Source organism: Thamnophis sirtalis, unplaced genomic scaffold (genome assembly GCF_051295495.1).
Source record: "Thamnophis sirtalis isolate CommonGarterSnake01/CBP01778 unplaced genomic scaffold, rThaSir2_p1.2 scaffold_10, whole genome shotgun sequence".
In the NCBI taxonomy this organism is placed as follows: domain Eukaryota; kingdom Metazoa; phylum Chordata; class Lepidosauria; order Squamata; family Natricidae; genus Thamnophis; species Thamnophis sirtalis.
This window is the reverse complement of record NW_028261390.1, coordinates 12,390,036-12,409,921: the sequence shown is the minus strand read 5'-3', so window position 1 is coordinate 12,409,921 and position 19,886 is coordinate 12,390,036. Positions and strand designations below refer to the sequence as shown.

Here is a 19,886-nt window from a genome sequence, read left to right as displayed (position 1 = left end):
TGTTCCGACAGGCCTGTGGCTAAAGAGCTGTTGCCCCCGTCTCGAATGGTATGACTGTTGTGTGTTTTAGATTATGCATTGTTATGTTTCGTTTTTTATTTTTATTTTTTTGTCTGTACCCCCCTTCCCTGATTTGAATTGTGAGCCGCCCTGAGTCCCCTTCGGGGGAAAAGGGCGGCATATAAATATAATAAAATCAAATCAAATCAATCACTACAGGAGTTGTTAAAAGAGAGAGAGAGAGGCATTTCAATAGGAAACAAGATTGCTAGTAATAAGAGTTTGCTTATTAAGAAACCTGCTAAGTTTGACTTTATGATTTGAAATCAGGGTCATTACTCCAAGCCCATGATGGTGAAACTATGGCATGTGTGCCACCTGTGGCATGTGAGCCATCAGCTCCAGTGTGCATGCGCACACTGGCCAGCTGATTTTCAGCTTCTGGAGGGCCGGGGGGGCATTTTTGCCCTCCCCAGGCTTCAGGAAAGCCTCCGGAGCCTGGGGAGGGCGAAAACGCCCCCCTGCCCCCTGGAGGAAATACCAAGCTCAGCTTGGAGGCGCATGGGGATTGTGCATGCATGCGTATGTGCGCACACTTTGCATTATGAGTACCGGCACGCATGAATGCTATCGCGTGTGCAGCCTTGCATTTTTGGCACCCAACAACAAAAAGGTTAGCCATCACTGCTCCAAGCTGTTGAAAATAAATATTGATGTAACCCAGAACAATGACACCGTGGATTTATGCTCTAATTTAAATTTTATTATGACGTTTGGAGTCATTCTGACAACCACTGAGGGAACGCAGGAATACAGGTTCCCTATTCTTCTTCCTGAAATTCATTTTCTTGAGGCAGCTCATTAAAGATATGCTCCAAAGGTTCCTCATAGATTGCCTCAGAGCCCTGCAAAAAAAAAAAAAAAAAAAAAGGCATTGTCAATAGGCTTTGAAGACACACTATAGGTTCATCTTTAAATAAAGGAAATTGAGGATTTGTTTCAATAATAATTTGTTGTAAATTCTATTTCCCATTTGTATCATGTAAAAATGAAATTATAGCTATTTTGACTATGAAAATTCTTGGAACCAGTTCCAAAATGATAAACGAAAGTATTCGAAATGAAGTTAAGCTTCTGAAATTTTTGTTTCAAGCCCTTCTCTTCCGGAGGCATCTGCAAGGAGGTCAAAAAAGTCACAATGGTGCCACACAACTGAAGTCCTGCCTTGCTTGAGTAGGGGGTGAAACTTTCATTATATAATAGCAACGGTCATCTGGACTTTTATTAACATTTCCCTACCCACCTTTGGATTTGTGTTATTTTAGGAACAAATCTGCCCTCCTTTTTATCTGTATTATGAAAGTGTTAGGCAATGGTGGTTCCTATTGGTTCAGACCCTGCTACGCCCCTGAACCAGTTCTCCTACACTAGTGCCATCTTGTTTTTCGGTTCTGCGCATGCGCAGAAAAAATTTCATTGCACAAATATATATTTTTTCCATTAAAAAAACATTTTGCACATGCACAGACATGCACAAATGTGCATATGTGTGGAGTATTTGTCAGGCGCATGCCCAAGTGGAGTGTGTGTGTGTGTAAAATTGCACATGTGTGCAAAATTGCACATGTGCGCAAAATTGTGCACGCACCGAATTGGCAGTAATGCCAGCAGCAACCCACCCCTGGTTTTAGGATTCCATGTATACAGTCAGTGTAAACTAGTTCCCATTAGAATCATAGTTTATAGGAAACTTCAGTTAAAAAGTGGATATAAAAAAACTGAATGGATCTAATCCTTTCATATGTAATATGTTTTCGGATAGTTTTTTCCTGATTTTTTGCAACAACAGCAAGATAAAATTCCATCGGCTCTTCTGACCCTTAGAAAAACTGTGCAACATTTTCCATAAAGTTGTCTGTTTCTCTAGAAATCTCATTAAGCCAGTGACCATCTGGTGATCCATCTATTTAGCTTCTGTCAAAGTACAATGAATTAGATGACATTTTCTTGCTTTATGTTTAATGGAGAAAGTACACGTGATGCTTCTAATTTGCTATTTTATGTCTTCTTATTTTTATTTTTAAAAAACGAGCTAGCTAGTACAACTTTTACTTTTTCAAAGGCAGATTTTTTTTTTAAATGCAAGCAGGGACATTGCTAAGTAGAGAAGTAATCAGTTAATTTCGGCAGTGAAATTATTTTTGAGGCTGGGGAATTTAATTTGGTTTTAATGGTAGTCCTTGTGGTTGCTATGAGGAAAAACTATTTTAATGTTTAACATCTGTTCAATTTCACATGATTTTAGATGTTGGAATCATTATGATTTAAGGGTGTTCCAAGATTGCTTACTCTACTTTTACTTGCCTTGTTCGTGAAAATATGTATGTGTGACTTGATCATAGATAATTAAAGCAGAATAAATAGGAAGGGGTGGGGTGGACATTTGTTCTCTTTTACCCTTTTGAGGTATTCAAACAGTTCCGTATTTTCTTTTTCTAAGGTATGATCATTTGGTTTAGTGGTGAAGGTGACGGAGCAATCAGGAGACTGTGAATTCTAGTTCTGCCTTAATCATGACACCCGGCTGGGTGACTTTGGCTACCGTATTTTTCAGGGTATAAGACGCACCAAGATTTTGAAGAGGCAAATAAAAGAAAAGTTTTTGCACTCTGCAGACTTCCAAAAAACGGCCTCTTTTGTGAAAACGGGCCTGTTTCCCCCCCCCCAAAAAAGGGCATGAATAGCTTTTAGGAGGCTTGTAGACTGCTCCTGGGGGCTGGGGGAGGGGGCAAAATTGAGCAAAAAATGGCCACTCCTTTCTTCTCTCCCCAGCCCTCAGGAGCAATCCAAAAGCCTCCCAAACGCTATGCACGGTCATTTTGGTGAAGGGGCGCTGTTTCGGGAGGCAAAAAATGCTATATTCAGTGTATAAGACGCACCCAGATTTTCAGCCTCTTTTATGAGTCTTATACTCCGAAAAATATGGTAATTAACTCAACCCACCTCATAGGAGGGGGAAATAGAAGGAGGAAGGAGTGTTTTATATATGTTCGCTGCCTTGAATTACTTATAAAGTAATAAAGGCAAGATAAAAGTCCAATAAATAAAGTATGCTATTTTGACAGAACAAAGATCTGTCAGATACATTATATATTAAGATGCCTTTTTTTCTAACTGAATAAAAATGTAGTCAAAAATTTAAAGTTTAAGAAATTTAATTAATAAATAAAAATAAATAAACTCTGTCTAGCATTATTTCTCCAGAGGGATACCCGTTTTCCCAAAAATAAGACAGAATCTTATTTTCTTTTGACCCCCAAAATAAGTGCTTGGCCTTATTTTCGGGGAGGTCTTATTTTTGAGGTGCAGGAGGCAGCGAGCGTGGTCACCTCATGGCTGCTGCTGTGTTGCACGTCATTGGACCAGCCACTCTTTGTGGTGGCCATTAGCATGACAGAAGGGCGTGGTGGCTAGGGTTGCGGAAGCGACTGTTAGGTAAGGGCGTGTGGGGTTCATGGGGCATGTTCCCCCTCCCTTTCCCCTCCTCTGGCGTCGCCTCATCTCGTGTTGTTTGCGCGGCAAGCAACCAGAGGAAATGGCGGGGACGGGCTGCGCATGCGATTAAATATTTTCAGGAAGCGCTTATTTTTTGGGGGGGAGAGCTTATTTTAGCGCATGCACTCAAAAGCCCAATTGGGCTTATTATCCAGGGAAATCTTATTTTAGGGGAAACGGGGTAGTGAAAATTGTATTGTTGCTGATGTTTTCAATGTACAGAAGTACAAGAATTTGGGGCAGTTAATAAAAAAGGGTGAACTCTTCTTATTCAAGATTCTACGTAGTCCTTACTGTGCATTTTGTGATGGTTCAAAGTTACTGAATGGTACTGAAAAAATCTGGCTTATCAACATTATTTATACTTGCAACCTTTTCAGCATCCCCATGGTCACATGAAAATTGAGTTGATTGGCAACTGACTCATATTTACGACAGTTGCAGTCAGGAGATCTCCTTTTGCAACCTTCTGACAAGCAAAGTCAATGGGGATAGCCTTATTCGCCCTACAACCATGTGACTGACTAAACATCTGCAATGATTCACTTAACCGTGGCAAGAAAGGTCATAAAATGGGGAAAACGCACTTAACAAATGACTCTCTTGGCAACAGAAATGTTGGACTCAATTGTGGTCTTAAGCTGAGGACTTAACTGTATTTGTCCCGCTGGTGATTCTCATTAAAAAGTATTTGAATTGAAATAGATATTCCATCTCTGAACATTTTTACGTTTATCCCTCATTCCATCATGAAATGCTGTCACTTAATAGAAATGTATCTTGACAGAAATGTAACTTTGAGGGGAAACTATCCATTTTGTTATTGAATCATTTAATTGTTAAGTGAAATAAAAAACCTACAAGGTTTGTTTTATATAGTGCTAAGCAAAGTAAGTTCACAATAACTTGATTTCTGCTGTAGATTTTCTTTTGGGGGTGCAGGGTCCCCTCGCACATATGTGCTAGTTGTTCCTGACTCTAGAGGACGGTGCTCATTTCCGTTTCAAAGCCAAAGAGCAAAGTCCGAAGACGTCTCCGTGGTCATGTGGCCAGCATGACTAAATGCTGAAGGTGCACGGAACGCTGTTTCCTTCCCATCAAAGGTGGTTCCTATTTTTCTTCTTGCATTTTTACATGCTTTCGAACTGTTACGTTGTCAGAAGCTGGGACAAGTAACGGGAGCTCACTCCGTTACGCGGCGCTAGGGATTCAAGCCGCCAAACTGCCGACCTTTCTGATTGACAAGCTCAGCGTCTTAGCTACTGAGCCACCGCGTCCCTCTTACCTTTACAGTAAGGTACTTGAGTCATTATTGACTGCTGAAAACTGCCTGGACAAGTTCATCCTATCACCTTGACAAGTTTTTTTCAGAAGTGGTTTGCCATTGCCACCTTCCTAAAACTAAGAGAGCCTGACTTGCCCAAAGTCACCCAGCTGGCTTAGGGCCTAAGATTGAACTAGGACTCAAGGTCTTCGGATTCCTAGATTAGCGTCTTACACTGTTCTAATTATTATTATTGTGTTCTTAGTGGAATAATCCCAGGTGCCTTTGATTAAACAATGGCATCTGATGGGGCACAGAGCGTATGCCTCAGTCTGCCCTGTGGAAGACCATGCCCTCTTAGATCCGAATGGCTCTGAGCGGTGACTTTCCGAAGGCGTTAAAATCTTGAGTCCCTCTCCTCTCCCCCAATCCGGCCTTAGGTTAGAAAGTTAAGTGAATCCCTGTGTGGCATTGTGGAGGTGGGTTGTCTCTGGTGGCTGTATTGCCCCAGGTTTGATAAGCTGCTGAATTTTTGTTGAGTGTTTATCAATAAAAAGGTTTACCTATTTAAAAAAAAATTCTTTTTGCTGATTTGGTGTTATGTACAAATCACACCGAATCAAAACAAATAAATAAACACTCTGTAGTACAGGGTTGGGGAACGATGGCTCTTTTGTGACTGGTGGACTTCAACTCCCAGATTTCCTGAGCCAGCGCTTGTGGACTTCAACTCCCAGAATGCCAGAACCAGCACTTATGGACTCCAACTCCCAGAATTCCTGAGTCAGCACTTAATGGCTGGCTCAGGCACTCTGGGAATTGAAGCCCACAAGTTATATAGGGGCCATCGTTCGCCACCTCTGCTTTAGTGCTTAATGCTGTGAAAAGTATTGCTTCTACCTGCTGTTCCTGGAGATCATTCTGGCTCATAGAAGAAGAAGAAGAAGAAGAAGAAGCATTATCATCTGCGTTGAGCGTCTGTGGATCAGCTGGTGTTGGTGCTGAGGGCTCCTTTAGCGCGAGTGTTGGTGCTGAGGGATCCTTTAGCAAGAGTGCTGGCCTTGAGGGCTCCTTTAGCGCGAGTGCTGGCGCTGTGGGCTCCTTTAGCAGGAGTGCTGGCCTTGAGGGCTCCTTTAGCGCGAGTGCTGGCGCTGTGGGCTCCTTTAACAGGAGTGCTGGCGCTGAGGGATCCTTTAGCAAGAGTGCTGGCCTTGAGGGCTCCTTTAGCGCGAGTGCTGGCGCTGTGGGCTCCTTTAGCAGGAGTGCTGGCCTTGAGGGATCCTTTAGCACGAGTGCTGGCGCTGTGGGCTCCTTTAGCAGGAGTGCTGGCCTTGAGGGATCCTTTAGCGGGAGTTCTGGCGCTGAGGGATCCTTTAGCGGGAGTTCTGGCGCTGAGGGATCCTTTAGCGGGAGTTCTGGCGCTGTGGGATCCTTTAAAAGGAGTTGAAATATTAAGGAGAAAATTAAAAGAATTTTGTGCTCTTAACAGGTTCCAACATTAATAAACCATAGACAGAGATGTTAACCAAAATAATGAAAACAGCAGATTAATCCACGAATAAAATGAATTTTAAGATTGAGTAGAAGGTAAAATATCCAGGTATTGCTTTGACAAATAATGAATTGTACGTTATTTCAAAGTAACTATGTTAAGACATAGAATGAGGTTTAAAAGAATAGGGGAGAAATTACAACTGTCCTTGCTGGGGAGAATATCTGTAATAAAAATGAATGCCTTGCATAGAATGATGTTTTTGAATGGCATGGAGATCTGTGGTACCACAAAATCAAGGTTACTGTGGAATTTATTGGCGAGAGGATACCCTTTATAGTCTTTTTATGTGAAACACACAAAAAAAGGAATTTATGATTTATGGTTTTGATAATTAGTTTAGATCAGGGCTGTCAAACTCAAGGCCCGCAGGCCAGACCCAGCCTGTGGGGCGCTTATAGATCTGGCTTGTGGGCCGCCCTGGAAACACCGAAGAAGTGGGCCATGGTGCCTCTGCCAACAAAAACGGAGCTCGGGAGGGCTGCATGCAGCCGTCCCGATCTCTGTTTTCTCTGTCAGAGGGTTGCAGGAGGCCGTCCCAGCTGAAAACTGAGATCGGGAGCCCGTTTTTGCTGGCAGAGCGCTTGGGTCACCACAGGCAGCCCTGACATGAGTGACATCCAGCTGGCCACGCCCCCCAAAGTCAAAAACAACCCTGATGCGGCCCTCAATGAAATCACATTTGACGTGCCTGGGTTAGAGTATAGAAAGAACAAAGTTATCTTGTAAGCATTGAATAAGCAGTACATTTGTAGCTGCATTTATAACTGGTGTAAAGAATGGAAGATTTTCTTTTATCCTTTTTTCCTTATGTATTAAAAATGTGTGTTCCTTTCTTGCATTTTTAGCTTTCTCTGATTTCTTTGTTTTCTTTTCCTCTCCTTATACAGATAGTCCTCAACTTACGACTGCTGCTGAGCCCAAGATTTCTGTTGTGAAATACACTTTTGTTCAGTGAGTTTTGCCCCATTTTACTACTTTCCATGCCTCAGTTGTTAAGTGAATTGCAGCGGTTGATAAGTTAGTAATCCGGTTGTTAAATGAATCTGGCTTCCCCTTTGACTTTGATTGTCAGAAGTGTGCAAAAGGGGATCACAGGACCCCAGGACACTGCAACAGTCATAAATATGAATCAGTTGCCAGGCATCTGAATTGTGATCACAAGATCATGGGGATGCTGCAATGGTCATAAGTATGAAAAATGGTCATAAGTCACTTTTTTCAGTGCAGTTGTAACTTTGAATGCTGCAATGGTCATAAGTATGAAAAATGGTCATAAGTCACTTTTTTCAGTGCAGTTGTAACTTTGAATGTCACTAAAAGAACTGTTGTAAGTTGAGGACCACCTGTATTAGCTTGTATTATTTTTTAGCTTCCTTTAAAAAAATCTTTAACAAAAAGTTATACGTAGAGAAGAAAAAGGAAGAAGGAAGAAGGGCAGAGGAGGAGGAGGAGGAAGAAGAGGAAAAAGAAACCTAAACACAATAAAATGCAAATGATTAATATTGGAATGATTGTTGTTAGTATTCCTTGGTGTACTTCAGAATTGCTTAGGATTTGTTAATTTATTGAACTTGTCTATATCTTAAATTATTGTATTCTATTCCAATTTCATTTTAGACTGTATTTTATTCCAATCCCATTTTAAATTGTATTTTATTCCAAGGTCATTTTAAATTGTATTTTATCAAATCCCATTTTAAATTGCTTTCATCAAATTTTAGTAATAACTTGTTTCTGGAACTTTGCACTTCGATGTGGCCCAAGGGCTAATCAATAAAGACTCAATGCCAATGTCAATGAACTGGATACATGAGAAACATTAGCATTCAAAATGATGAATACCATACCCATCCTATTAGTTCAGAAGAGGAAATTTTATGTACCAGCTTCTATGATGGTAATACTTGAGTTTGTATGGACTCCTGAGCAAGAATGCCACCACCATTCTTAAAACAGGAGAAAAGAATCAATATTCAGTTTTATATATACTGCCTGGATAAGACTTATTGATTCTTTAGTATATTTGTATTATTAATATTTAGTATTATTGATTTTCTTTTTGGGACAAAAAGAAACTTGCACAAGCTTTTGATATTCTGTTATTCATCCTAACTACTCTTGTTTCATTCCTGATCCCCTTGATTGAACAACTGAGGGTTCCACCACAAAACCGCGGACGACAAAATCGCGCTCGACGAAAGCGCGTATGTGACGTCATCACAGCGCGACAAAAACATTGCGCTGTGATCGATAAATGTAAAAATAAAGCGAAAACCTTACCCTAACCCCCCCAAACCAAACCCTAAACCTAACCCTAAATCTAACCCTAAACCTAACCCTTAACCTAACGCTAAACCTAACGCTAACCCTTAACCTAACGCTAACCCTAACCCTAACCCTAACCCTAACCCTAACCCTAACCCTAACCCTAACCCTAACCCTTACCTTTACGTGAATCGGCTTGCTTTAATTTTATTTTTATTTCAATTTTTAATTTTTTTCGTCGCGCTGTGATGATGTCAAATGCGCGCCTTCGTCGAGCGCGCTTTTGTGGACCGCGGTTTTGACGGGTCACGTCTTGACCTGGCCTAGATTTATTTGCAATAATAGGCTTGGAGGAGGTGGAGGAAGAGGAGGAGGAGAGAAGAGAAATGGATAGACTTTTCTCCATGTAATATTTTGCAATCTTTATTATTTCTTCCAAGAGATCTAAGGAAATAATGCTTGACTTACCTCCTTCGCTTCTAGCTGTGCCAAAACATTGTCTGGCAGCGGATGAGCGACCTTGGAAAAAAAACAAAGCAAAAGAGGGATGATGAAAAAAAAAATCGCATTTCCTGCTGCCAATGCCAAATATATTGTCCTTGTTTTATTTTTATTTTTTAAAAAAATGATAATGTACTTACTGCTAAAGCAAAGATGACGACGAAAAGGCAACAGATTATCTCAATGCTTTTCATTGTGGCTGATCCCCTGTAGAATATTTTATGAGAGGATAAATATCCAAAAATGAAGCCAGAAGGTTACAGAGATTTTAACCCTTACTTTTTCTATATATAATATTATATAAAATTATACAGCAGTGTTTCTCGACCTTCAAGAGGGTTAACGTCATTGCCCAGAGGATCGTAGGTAGCCCTCTCCCCTCTTTGGAAGACCTTTATAGCTCCCGTTGCCTTAAGAAAATTTAAAACATTCCTAAAAGATCCATCTCATCCTGGGCACCCCTTTTTTGAACTATTATCATCTGGCAGATGGTACAGGATAATAAAAACAAGGACAAATAGGCTGAAAAACAGCTTCTATCCAGGGCAGTAACTATATTGAAGTCTATGGTATATATTATTGCAATATTATTGCAATATCAGGCTTTCAATTTCAATTATATAGCATGTGAAGGATGTGTGTATTTTTATTTTTATAGTTGTAATGTACACTGAAGATTGCATTTAATTTCATTGTATATGTGCAATGACAATAAACTAAAACTAAACTAAACTAAACTAAACTTTGCAGCTTGAAGATGTGTGGACTTCAACTCCCAGAATTTTCCCCAGCCATCTATGCCCGGGATGGTGAACCTATGGCATGTGTGCCACAGGTGGCACGCAGAGCCATTTGTCAAGCCACGCGAGGCGTTGCCCTGTCAGCTGGCCAGCGCGCATGCGCGCCTTGGCCAATTGACTTCAGTCTTTCTTTGAGGCCATTTTTTGCCCTCCCCAGGCTTTATAGGAGCCTGGGGAGGGCAAAAACAGTCCCCCCATCCCCTAAAAATACTGGAGGTCAGTTTTGTTGGCCTCCAGAGCCATTCATTGGCCTCCATGCCATTCAAGGTCCCTGAAGGCTCTGGAGGACAAAAAACAGCCCTACGAACAAACCGGAAATGACTTCCGGTTTGCTCGTAGGGTCATTTTTTGTCCTCTAGAGCCTTCAGGAAAGCCTCCGGAAGGCCCCTGAAGGCTCCAGAGGGCTAAAACCAGCCCTATGAGCAAACTGGAAGTCCGTTCCCTAACTTCCGGTTTTCCTGTAGGGGCGTTTTTTGGGGCTCCGGAGGCTTCAGGGAAGCTACTGAAGCCTCCCGGGGGGGGGGCTTGGGAGGCTGTTTTCGCCCTCCCCAGGCTCTTATAAAGCCTCTGGAGCCTGGGGAGGGCAAAAAAAATGCCAAAATGGGGGCGAGCGCTGGTCATACATGCATGCGTGTTGAAGTCATGCCTTGCATTATGGGTGTGGCATGCCCGCCCACGACCCCCCCTGCGCTCACCCCACTTTTGGCATGTGAGCCAAAAAAGGTTCGCCATCACTGATCTATGCTGTATAGGAATGGTCGCATTACATTCAGCATATTAATGTTGCAGCCAGTAAATATATTTTAGAGCAAGGAGCAGTGAACTCCCTGTAGGTTTTCACAATCCCTGAAAATCCTAAATAATCAGAGATTATAAGGGGATTAAAATGCATTCCTATATACCCACCAAACAGTAAAGGTGCCAAAAAGTACAGTAAAGAATAACCAGAATACCTGAGGTATGCTTGCTCTAACAATTTTGACATTTAACCATAATGTTTTGAAATTTAGCCACTATACTCTATGTATATAAACCACCCACCTTTTGATCACAGTAGTTGTGGTTGCATAAGACAACTTGTTTACGTAATATGACTTTTTCTGGGTTTGCACCACACACTGAACAAGAAGCGCCACAAGCTGATTGAAAGGCAATGAACTTATCAAACAACAACATCTGTCTATCCTAGGTCCTTGGAAAGGACTAAACATTTGGCTGATTGTGCAATCCACAATAATAATAAGCTGGTGACAAAAGAAAGCAGAGAGCACCAATAAGGATAGGCTCCTTGGGTACCGTCGATGGGAACGCCATCGGCATTGGCAAAATCGCCACGAGTCAATTGCAAAAGGCAGCTTTGCCTGGAACTATCATGATATTCTTGGATGATAACTTTCGTGCCATTAGTTTATTTAATAAGTAAACCAGCTAGCTGTTGAGTGCTTGGGGCTAGTTGTTATGCCAATACCCCATTAAAAAATGAGCTAAGCCTTTATCCAAAGAGTCTGATAATACAGGAGAGAAGTGAGAGATGTGCCTACAGCACTATCACAAACTGGAAGCGAGCTTGAATGTCTTCTTGGAGACATTCATAGAGTGGAGTTTACATGTAGTAGCTGGCCCTGTCAATCTTAGAGATTTAGAGATTTAGCGATTTATTAACATTTATAGGCCGCCCTTTTCCCTGAGGGGACTCAGGGCGGCTTACATAAAATCAAGGAAGGGGTATACAAACAATAACGCAGACAACATAAAATAAAATAATGAGCAACATTCATTCATCATTCGGGAGGGGTAATTATCTTTGTCCCCAGGCCTGACGGGCTAGCCAGGTCTTAAGGGCTATGCGGAAGGCCTGGACGGTGGTGAGAGTACGAATCTCCATGGGGAGATCGTTCCAAAGGGTCGGAGCTACTACTGAGAAGGCTCTCCTCCTTGTAATTGCCAGCCGGCACTGGCTGGCAGATGGAACTCGGAGGAGGCCCAATCTATGAGATCTAATTGGTCGCAGGGAGGTAATTGGCAGAAGGCGGTCTCTCAAGTACACAGACCCACTACCATGGAGGGCTTTATGGGTGACTAGTAGCACCTTGAAGCGCACCCGGAGATCAACAGGTAGCCAGCGCAGCTCGCGGAGGATAGGTGTTATGTGGGTGAACCGAGGTGCACCCACGATCACTCGCGCGGCCGCGTTCTGGACTAGCTGAAGTCGCCGGATGCTCTTCAAGGGCAGCCCCATGTAGAGCACATTGCAGTATTCCAGCCTAGAGGTCACAAGGGCCCGAGTGACTGTTGTGAGAGCCTCCCGATTCAGGTAGGGTCGCAACTGGCGCACCAGGCGAACCTGGGCAAATGCCCCCCTGGACCCCCAAGTTGCGAACCCTCTCTGAGGGGTGTAGAATTTGACCCCCCAGCCTGAGCGATGGAGTACTGGTCGAATTGTTGGGAGGGAAGCACAACAGCCACTCGGTCTTTTCCGGGTTGAGTACAAGCTTGTTAGCCCTCATCCAGTCCAAAACGGCCTCAAGACCTCGGTTCATCACGTCCACCGCTTCATTGAGTTGGCACGGGGCGGACAGATACAACTGGGTACCGTCCGCATATTGATGGTATCTTATCCCGTGCCTGCGAATGATCTCACCCAGCGGTTTCATGTAGATGTTGAATAGTAGGGGGGATAAGACCGAACCCTGCGGCACCCCATATGTCAGGGGCCTAGGGGTCGATCTCTGCCCCCCCACTAACACCGACTGCGACCTGTCCGAGAGGTAGGAGGAGAACCACCGCAGCACAGTGCCTCCCACTCCCACCTCCCGCAGTCGTCGCAGAAGGATACCATGGTCGATGGTATCGAAAGCCGCTGAGAGGTCGAGGAGAACCAGGATGGAGGGGTGACCTCCATCTCTGGCTCTCCAAAGATCATCGGTCAATGCGACCAAAGCGGTTTCTGTGCTGTAACCGGGTCTGAAGCCTGACTGGAAGGGGTCGAGATAACTTGCTTCCTCCAAGGACCGCTGGAGCTGGAAGGCCACCACCTTCTCAACAACCTTCCCAAGAAAGGGAAGGTTGGAGACTGGACAGTAGTTGTTGAGGACAGCTGGATCCAAGGATGGCTTCTTCAGGAGGGGTCTCACCACCGCCGCTTTTAGCGCGGCGGGGAAGTTCCCCTCCCGAAGAGAGGCGGTAACAACCGCCTGGATCCAGCCTCGTGTCACCTCACTGCTGTTAACGACCAGCCATGAGGGACACGGGTCCAGTACACAGGTGGAGGCACTTACAGCCCTCATGGCCTTGTCCACATCCCCAGGGGCAACATCCTGAAACTCAACCCAGAGGTGGTCTACTTCATCCTCTTGTGCCTCGGCTGGAACTGCAGAGATGGAGTCCAAGTCCGACCGAAACCGAGCAATTTTGTCCGCTAAGAATTGGGCATAATCCTCAGCTCTGCCCTGTAAGGGTTCCCCCGTTTCCCTCCTATTTAGTAGGGAGCGGGTTATCCTAAACAGGGCGGCTGGGCGGGACTCAGCGGACGCAACCAAGGTGGCTATATGAGATCTTTTCGCTGCCCTAAGTGCCCTGGTGTATTCCTTGGTGCTGGTGGTTACCATTGCTCGGTTCGATTCGGACTTATCGGACCTCCATAGGTGCTCTAGGCGTCTCCTCCGGCGCTTCATCTCCCGGAGTTCCTCGGTGAACCAAGGAGGTCTCCGGGATCCGCCGCCTCGGAGGGGCCGTAGTGGCGCAATCCGGTCAAGGGTCTCTGATGCTGCCAAGTGCCAGGCAGCAACCAGAGTCTCTACCGGACTGTGGGCGAAAGTATCAGGAATGACCCCAAGCTCCGTCTGGAACCTTAACGGCTCCATAAGTCGCCTGGGGCGGAACCACCTGGTCGATCCTCCTCCCTACAGTGGGGGTTTGGTCTCCGGAAGTCAAGCCTCAGTAGGCAGTGGTCTGACCACGACAGGGGTATGATGTCGTTACCCCTCAGACCAAGATCACAAATCCACTGCTCCGAGAGAAATAGAGGTCGAGCATGTGACCCGCTGAATGGGTTGGGCCCCGGATTACTTGGGTCAAGCCCATGGCTGTCATGGAAGCCATGAACTCCTGCGCCCCATCAGAGTGTTCACCGAGTGACGGCAAGTTGAAGTCCCCCAGGACCATCAGCCTAGGGAACTCAATTGCCAGCTCGGCTACCGACTCGAGGAGCGAGGGGAGGGCTGCTGCAACGCTGTTGGGAGGCAGGTACGTTAACAGCAGACCCACTTGACCCTTGAGGTCCAACTTTACCAGCAGAGACTCACACCCGACAAGCTCCGGAGCAGGGACCCTACGAGGAGCTAATGACTCCCGGATAACAATAGCCACACCCACACCCCCACCCCTTCCCTGGGCTCTCGGCTGGTGCAGCACCTGAAATCCTTCTGGGCACATCTCTACGAGGGGGACTCCTCCCTCTGGGCCCAGCCAGGTTTCAGTAATACATGCCAGGTCTGCCCTCTCGTCTAAAATTAAGTCCCGGACGAGAGGAGCTTTATGTACCACAGACTTGGCATTTAGCGACAGCAGCCTGAGTCCAGGGTCCTGATTACTTGCGCCATCTGGTCTCGGAGTGGGACTCATAGGGCCGGAAGGAGGGATCTCTGTAATGTAGCGAACCCTCCTTCCCCGGTAATGGCCTGCCCTAAAGTCCCCGCCATATCTGCCCCTCCCTGTTACGACCGTAATACTCCGACCCTCTCCCGTGTCTCTGGTCCCCTCAACCACCCCCATGGCCCCCGCCATGGGTTGCAGTATGCTGCAATCTTGGGTTGCAGTATGGTGTCGTTGATGGTTTCTCGATTAGGCTATTGATTCTTTCCTGACTATCCTGTTTCTTCCTTGAATATCTGGATGTTGGGTACTAGAAAAGTTGAGTCCTAGAGCAGATGGGCTATGTTGCTCCCATTTCTTGAATCTTTCACTTGTCTGTTTAGAGTCAGAACTAAACTAAAGAAGAGATGTGAAATAAAAGGTATAACTAAGGGCAGGCAAGAGAATCTATGAATGGGAGCGACCGCTTTAAGTTGCCTGTTTGCATAGATTAATAAACACCGTAGTGTGGCATAGTAAATATTCTTGATCCATATAGTATCTATACCTGAAGCAGCAATTCTGGTTATCTTAGGGAAGCCATTATTTTATAACTTCAATAATCTAAGGATAGCCACACTTGTTTAGCTTACAAGGTTCTTGTATATATTGCCCTAGAATATTGTAAAATAGTATGCGATCATCTCATTACCTGGATCTGAAGAGTAAATTCTCCAAAGGTGGCCAACCACTTAGAATGGACTTCAACGTGTCTTGGATTTCTGACTCGGAAGACTTTTATCTCTGCTGCTGTGTTGCCTCCAACCCTGGGAATTTTAATCCTGCCCAAGCATCAACCCACAGTCTCGTGAGGTCAGACTTGCATAAATTTCCTTATTACTTCTTTTTTGCTCACCCACTTTCTCTTCTTTTGGTGGCCTCAGAAGCAAAGATATAGTTAAGATTGTACTGGTTAAGATATTCCTTATCGTGATCTAACATTTGCATCAAAGACTCAGTGGGAGAACTGAAACGAGGTACATAGTATTTCTTTCAATTCAGTGTAGGAGTTCTGAGGAACATATCACGGCCTTATTATAATGCTGGCAATTGATTTTCTTCAGTCATTAACTGATTGTTCCTTAGATTTCCTCTGGATAGAAGTTTTTTTTTAATGCAGGTGTGCCTTAGTAGTTAAATAAAAGTGTACAGCAATAATTCACTGAAAAGTGGATAGTTTCTGCCTTTGAAGTTTGAATATCAATAGTAATTAAAAAAAAACAATCAAGAAATATGTTGCAGACCAATGCTTGGTTGGTTAACAATAAAAGCTTTGGAAAAGATATTTGAATGTTGTGATGTGCCTGTAGCTTCAAAGCTAAGAATTTTGCAAGCAATGCCAGCTCTCTGAAGTAGACCAGAAAACTGACTTCACAGAAAGAATGGAACTGTATTTTATTGAAATAGGCTACCTTTGCAGAATTTTGTATCACCCCTATGTTCATTCGCTCCCAATGGATTGCAGATTTCAATCTACTTTATGGCAATTATTTTATAGGCTCTTGGCATGATATCATTATCTAGGTTCCATGAGGAAATGTTCAGATGGACTCAGGACCTATTTTCGTAGTAATAAATGGAAATGTAGAAAAACATGCTCTTCGGTAAAGCCCTTCACCCACGTGAATTAATTTTTAAAAGAAATGTGGAGAAATTGAAGGAAGTATTACGGTATATCTATTATCTGATGCTGTTACAGAATACTACTTGGCATTTTTCATAATTGCCCTCTGTACTGATTAGTGCGCTGGCATTGAATTCAAAGGATGCACAGCAGATAAATATTTTTTAAAATGCTATATTAAGAGACTGAAATCAAAAAGCCCACAGGCTTATTTCCCTGTTCTGCCCAATCGATTTTAAATCAGAATTTAAACCCAGATGTTCTATTGGAAGGGTGTCAAACTCGACTTCATTGAGGGCCGCATCAGGGTTGTGTTTGACCTCGTGGGGGGAGGGTGGGTGCAGCCAGGGTGGGCATGACGTCACTCATTTCGGGGGCGTGTCCCAAGTGCTCTGCCAGAGAAAAAAGGCTCCCGAACTCCATTTTCAGCTGCGACAGCCTCCTGCAACCCTCTGCCAGCAAAAATGGAGACCGGGAGGGCTGCTGGTAGAGGCACCATGGGCCAGTCCTTTGCTGTTTCCAGGGCAGTCCTGTGGGCCAGATCTAAGCACCCCGTAGGCCAGATCCGGCCCCCGGGCCTTGAGTTTGACACCCCTGTTCTATTGCATAGAACTTCTGGTCCATTCTGGTTCCAGGTAAATGAGCACAGGATGGCTGTTTAAAGTGGAAGTAGAATATATTTGACAGCAAGACTATCAAAGAGTTCTGTTCTCAAAGACAGCCATGTTTAAATAGTTTTGGAAGTATTTATACAGAAATCTAAGACTTTGTGGGCATGATTTGCCTTGAGGGTTTGCACTGAGTCTGGGAGGCAATGCCATCTTCGAGACAATCTTTATATATTTTGTATATGTTGTTGTCAGCCATGAGTGATGGGTTCAGATCAGGGGTGAAATCCAGCAGGCTCTGACAGGTTCTGGAGAACCGGTAGCGGAAATTTTGAGTAGTTCAGAGAACCAGCAAATATCACCTCTGGCTGGCCCCAGAGTGGGGTGGGAATGGAGATTTTGCAGTATCCTTCCCCTGCCACGCCCACCAAGCCATGCCCACAGAACCGGCAATAAAACGTTTTGAATTTCACCACTGGTTCAGATCTGGAGAGTGTATAAAGGATTTTAATGTTTTGAAGAGCTTTTTTAGGGTGTGATTTGTGTTGCTGGTATTGCTTTATTTCCTAAGGTAAGGCATGTTTAATCAACCAGCAAATACCACCTCTGGCTGGCCCCAGAATGGGGTGGGAAGGGAGATTTCGCAATATCCTTCCCCTGCCACACCCACCAAGCCACGCCCACAGAACCCGCAGTAAAAACATTTGAATTTCACCACTGTCTAGGTTGCTTCTCTCCTGAGTTGGTTTCCATCCATTGCTTCATGCCTTGCCTTCAGGTGCTTTGGGAAGTAGGTCGACCCCCGCTTCTTGGTGGCAGTTACTCAAATCTGGTTAGGGATAGGTTGATCAAATAAGTAAAAGGAAAAGAATTGCATCTGTTTTCAGTGGTGTAAAGATTGAAATAAAGATTTTGAAGAAAAGCAATAGGGTGAAAAGTGGAATGCAGAGGAGACACGAGTATCAGGTGCAAGGAACCAGAACAACTTTGTGAAAAGGCCAAAGCAGTCCCTTTATTGTTGACTAGCTGATAAACCGGCGTTGCCTGGATATTTATTTATGCTAATTCTGTTTTAGACAGGAAAAGGAATGAATTATATCTATAACAGCGGTGGGTTGCAGGCAATACGCCCTGGTACGGGGGTACCGGTGCCTGCCGGGAACACCGGGTACCGTTGTGGTATGGTGCTCTGGAGGGCCCACCTGCCCACCCACTATCCTTACCTGTATTTGAGCTCTTTGTCGCTTACGCGCACGGAGGATATAGCACCTGTGCGATGCTCTGCCGAGCAGCTGGAGCATCGCGGAAGCATCAAAGAGCATCACAGGAGGTAAGGATGCATGTGCGCGCTGTGTGTGTTTGTGTGTGCTACATGTGTTCATGTGGTGGCCACCGGGCCCCATTGCACTGTACTGGTTGAACCCATCACTGACCTATATTGTCAAATCAAAGTAATGCTGGAACCCACAGACACAGACAGACACAGACATAGACATACTAGGGGTGGGTTCCGGCCGGTACTACTGCCATTTCGCTCGTGTGCGTGCTTCATGTGCGTGCGCATGCTTGATGCATGTTGCGCGTGCATGCACGGTGCAATTAAATTGTTCTGTGCAAGCACAGAACTGAAAAACAAGATGCCGGCGCCATCAGCATGGAACTGGTTCGAGGGGGTGGCAGGCCTAGATCGGTGCCGGTTCCAGCGACCCAGGCCGCCAAACCACTACCAGTTCGTCTGAATTGGTCTGAACCAGTAGGAATCCACCACTGACACACACACACACACACACACACACACACACACACACACACAAGAACTTGAATCCAAAATGCACACTATCACTGTCAAAAGTACTGTGATTTGATATATAGATATAATTCATTCCTTTTCATTTCAGTGGCTCAGATGTTCCAGAGTTATGCTGGAACACACACACACACACACACACACACACACACACACACACACACACACACACACACAGAGGTATTAGGGGTGTCTGACCCCGACAGAGAGTAAGTCATCTGTGTACCAAGCCATTTCAGAGGCCCAGGCATTCCAGAGTTATGCTGGAACACACAAGGGGTGTTAGGGATGTCTTACCCCCACAGTATTTGTTTCCAGAGAGTAAGTCATCTGTGTACCAAGTTTGGTTAAAATTGCTCAAGTTGTTCCAGAGTTATGCTGGAGAACACACACACACACACACAAACACACACACACAAATAAAAGGTGGGTGAAATGACACTCTTGATACATGGAATGTGAATATTCTGCTTTCTGGACATAGGTGTAATTCATTGGACACTGAACCTGCCATAATAGCAGATGTCTTAATCTCGGATGCTTTTTAATGGGACTTGTACTCCCATATGTGTGAAAATCCCAGGCTGAAGAAAGATGAAGATAGGTCTACCAACAGAATCGACCCATATATTGCAGACTGCCATGGCTGAATTACCATATTTTTCAGACTATAAGACGCACTGGAGTATAAGACGCACCATGATTTTGAAGAGGTAAATTTTTTTTAAACAGTTTTTGCACTCTGCATGTCTCCCAAATCCTCTGCACGCCTCATTTTTTGCAAAAAAAAGGGGGGGCATGCAGCGCTTTGGGAAGGTTGTACAGTGCTCCTGGAGGTTGGGGGGGGCAAAAGCGGCCCATTGTTTGCTCTTGTTTGCACTCCCCAGCCCCCAGGAGCACTTTGCAAGCCTCCCAAACCCTCTGCACGTCCATTTTGGTGAAGGGGGCGGGGTTTCAGGAGCCCAAAAATGCTGTATTCATGTATAAGACGCACCCAGATTTTCACACTCTTTTTTGAGGGAAAAAGGTGCATCTTATACTCCGAAAAATACAGTAACCAAAAATGATTGAATACATAACTGGTTGGGTTTACACCAGAAGGCTCCGTTTTTTTGTAATAACCAGGACAGAGATTCCTTAAGACTTGCCAGCTCTTACATCAGTTATGCAGACCAATAGACCAAATCACAGGTTTTGAGAAATTATATCTGATCAGAGAGGCTATTGAACAAACTGGTATTAATTACCGTGGCCCCCAATCCTTTGGGCACCAGG

General features: G+C 44.5%; 3 long non-coding RNA genes across 4 annotated transcripts; 1 reads left to right on the top strand and 2 right to left on the bottom strand.

Annotated features, from left to right (window-relative positions):
* Positions 1–741: 741 nt before the first annotated feature.
* On the bottom strand, positions 742–5,817 carry LOC148043788 (uncharacterized). The gene is made up of 2 exons (XR_015697854.1): positions 5,720–5,817; positions 742–905 (listed from the first exon to the last, which is right to left on the bottom strand). It is a non-coding gene; the product is annotated as an uncharacterized LOC148043788 (long non-coding RNA).
* LOC148043787 (uncharacterized) lies at positions 2,840–19,324 on the top strand. Of its 2 annotated transcripts, XR_015697856.1 has the most exons (5): positions 2,840–4,658; positions 6,309–6,406; positions 7,262–7,325; positions 15,191–15,385; positions 19,195–19,311. It is a non-coding gene; the product is annotated as an uncharacterized LOC148043787 (long non-coding RNA). The 2 variants fall into 2 exon arrangements; XR_015697857.1 differs by lacking the exon at positions 15,191–15,385 and having other exon boundaries at positions 19,195–19,324.
* On the bottom strand, positions 5,818–15,326 carry LOC106548083 (uncharacterized). The gene is made up of 4 exons (XR_015697855.1): positions 15,225–15,326; positions 9,281–9,347; positions 9,108–9,158; positions 5,818–6,250 (listed from the first exon to the last, which is right to left on the bottom strand). It is a non-coding gene; the product is annotated as an uncharacterized LOC106548083 (long non-coding RNA).
* Positions 19,325–19,886: the final 562 nt, after the last annotated feature.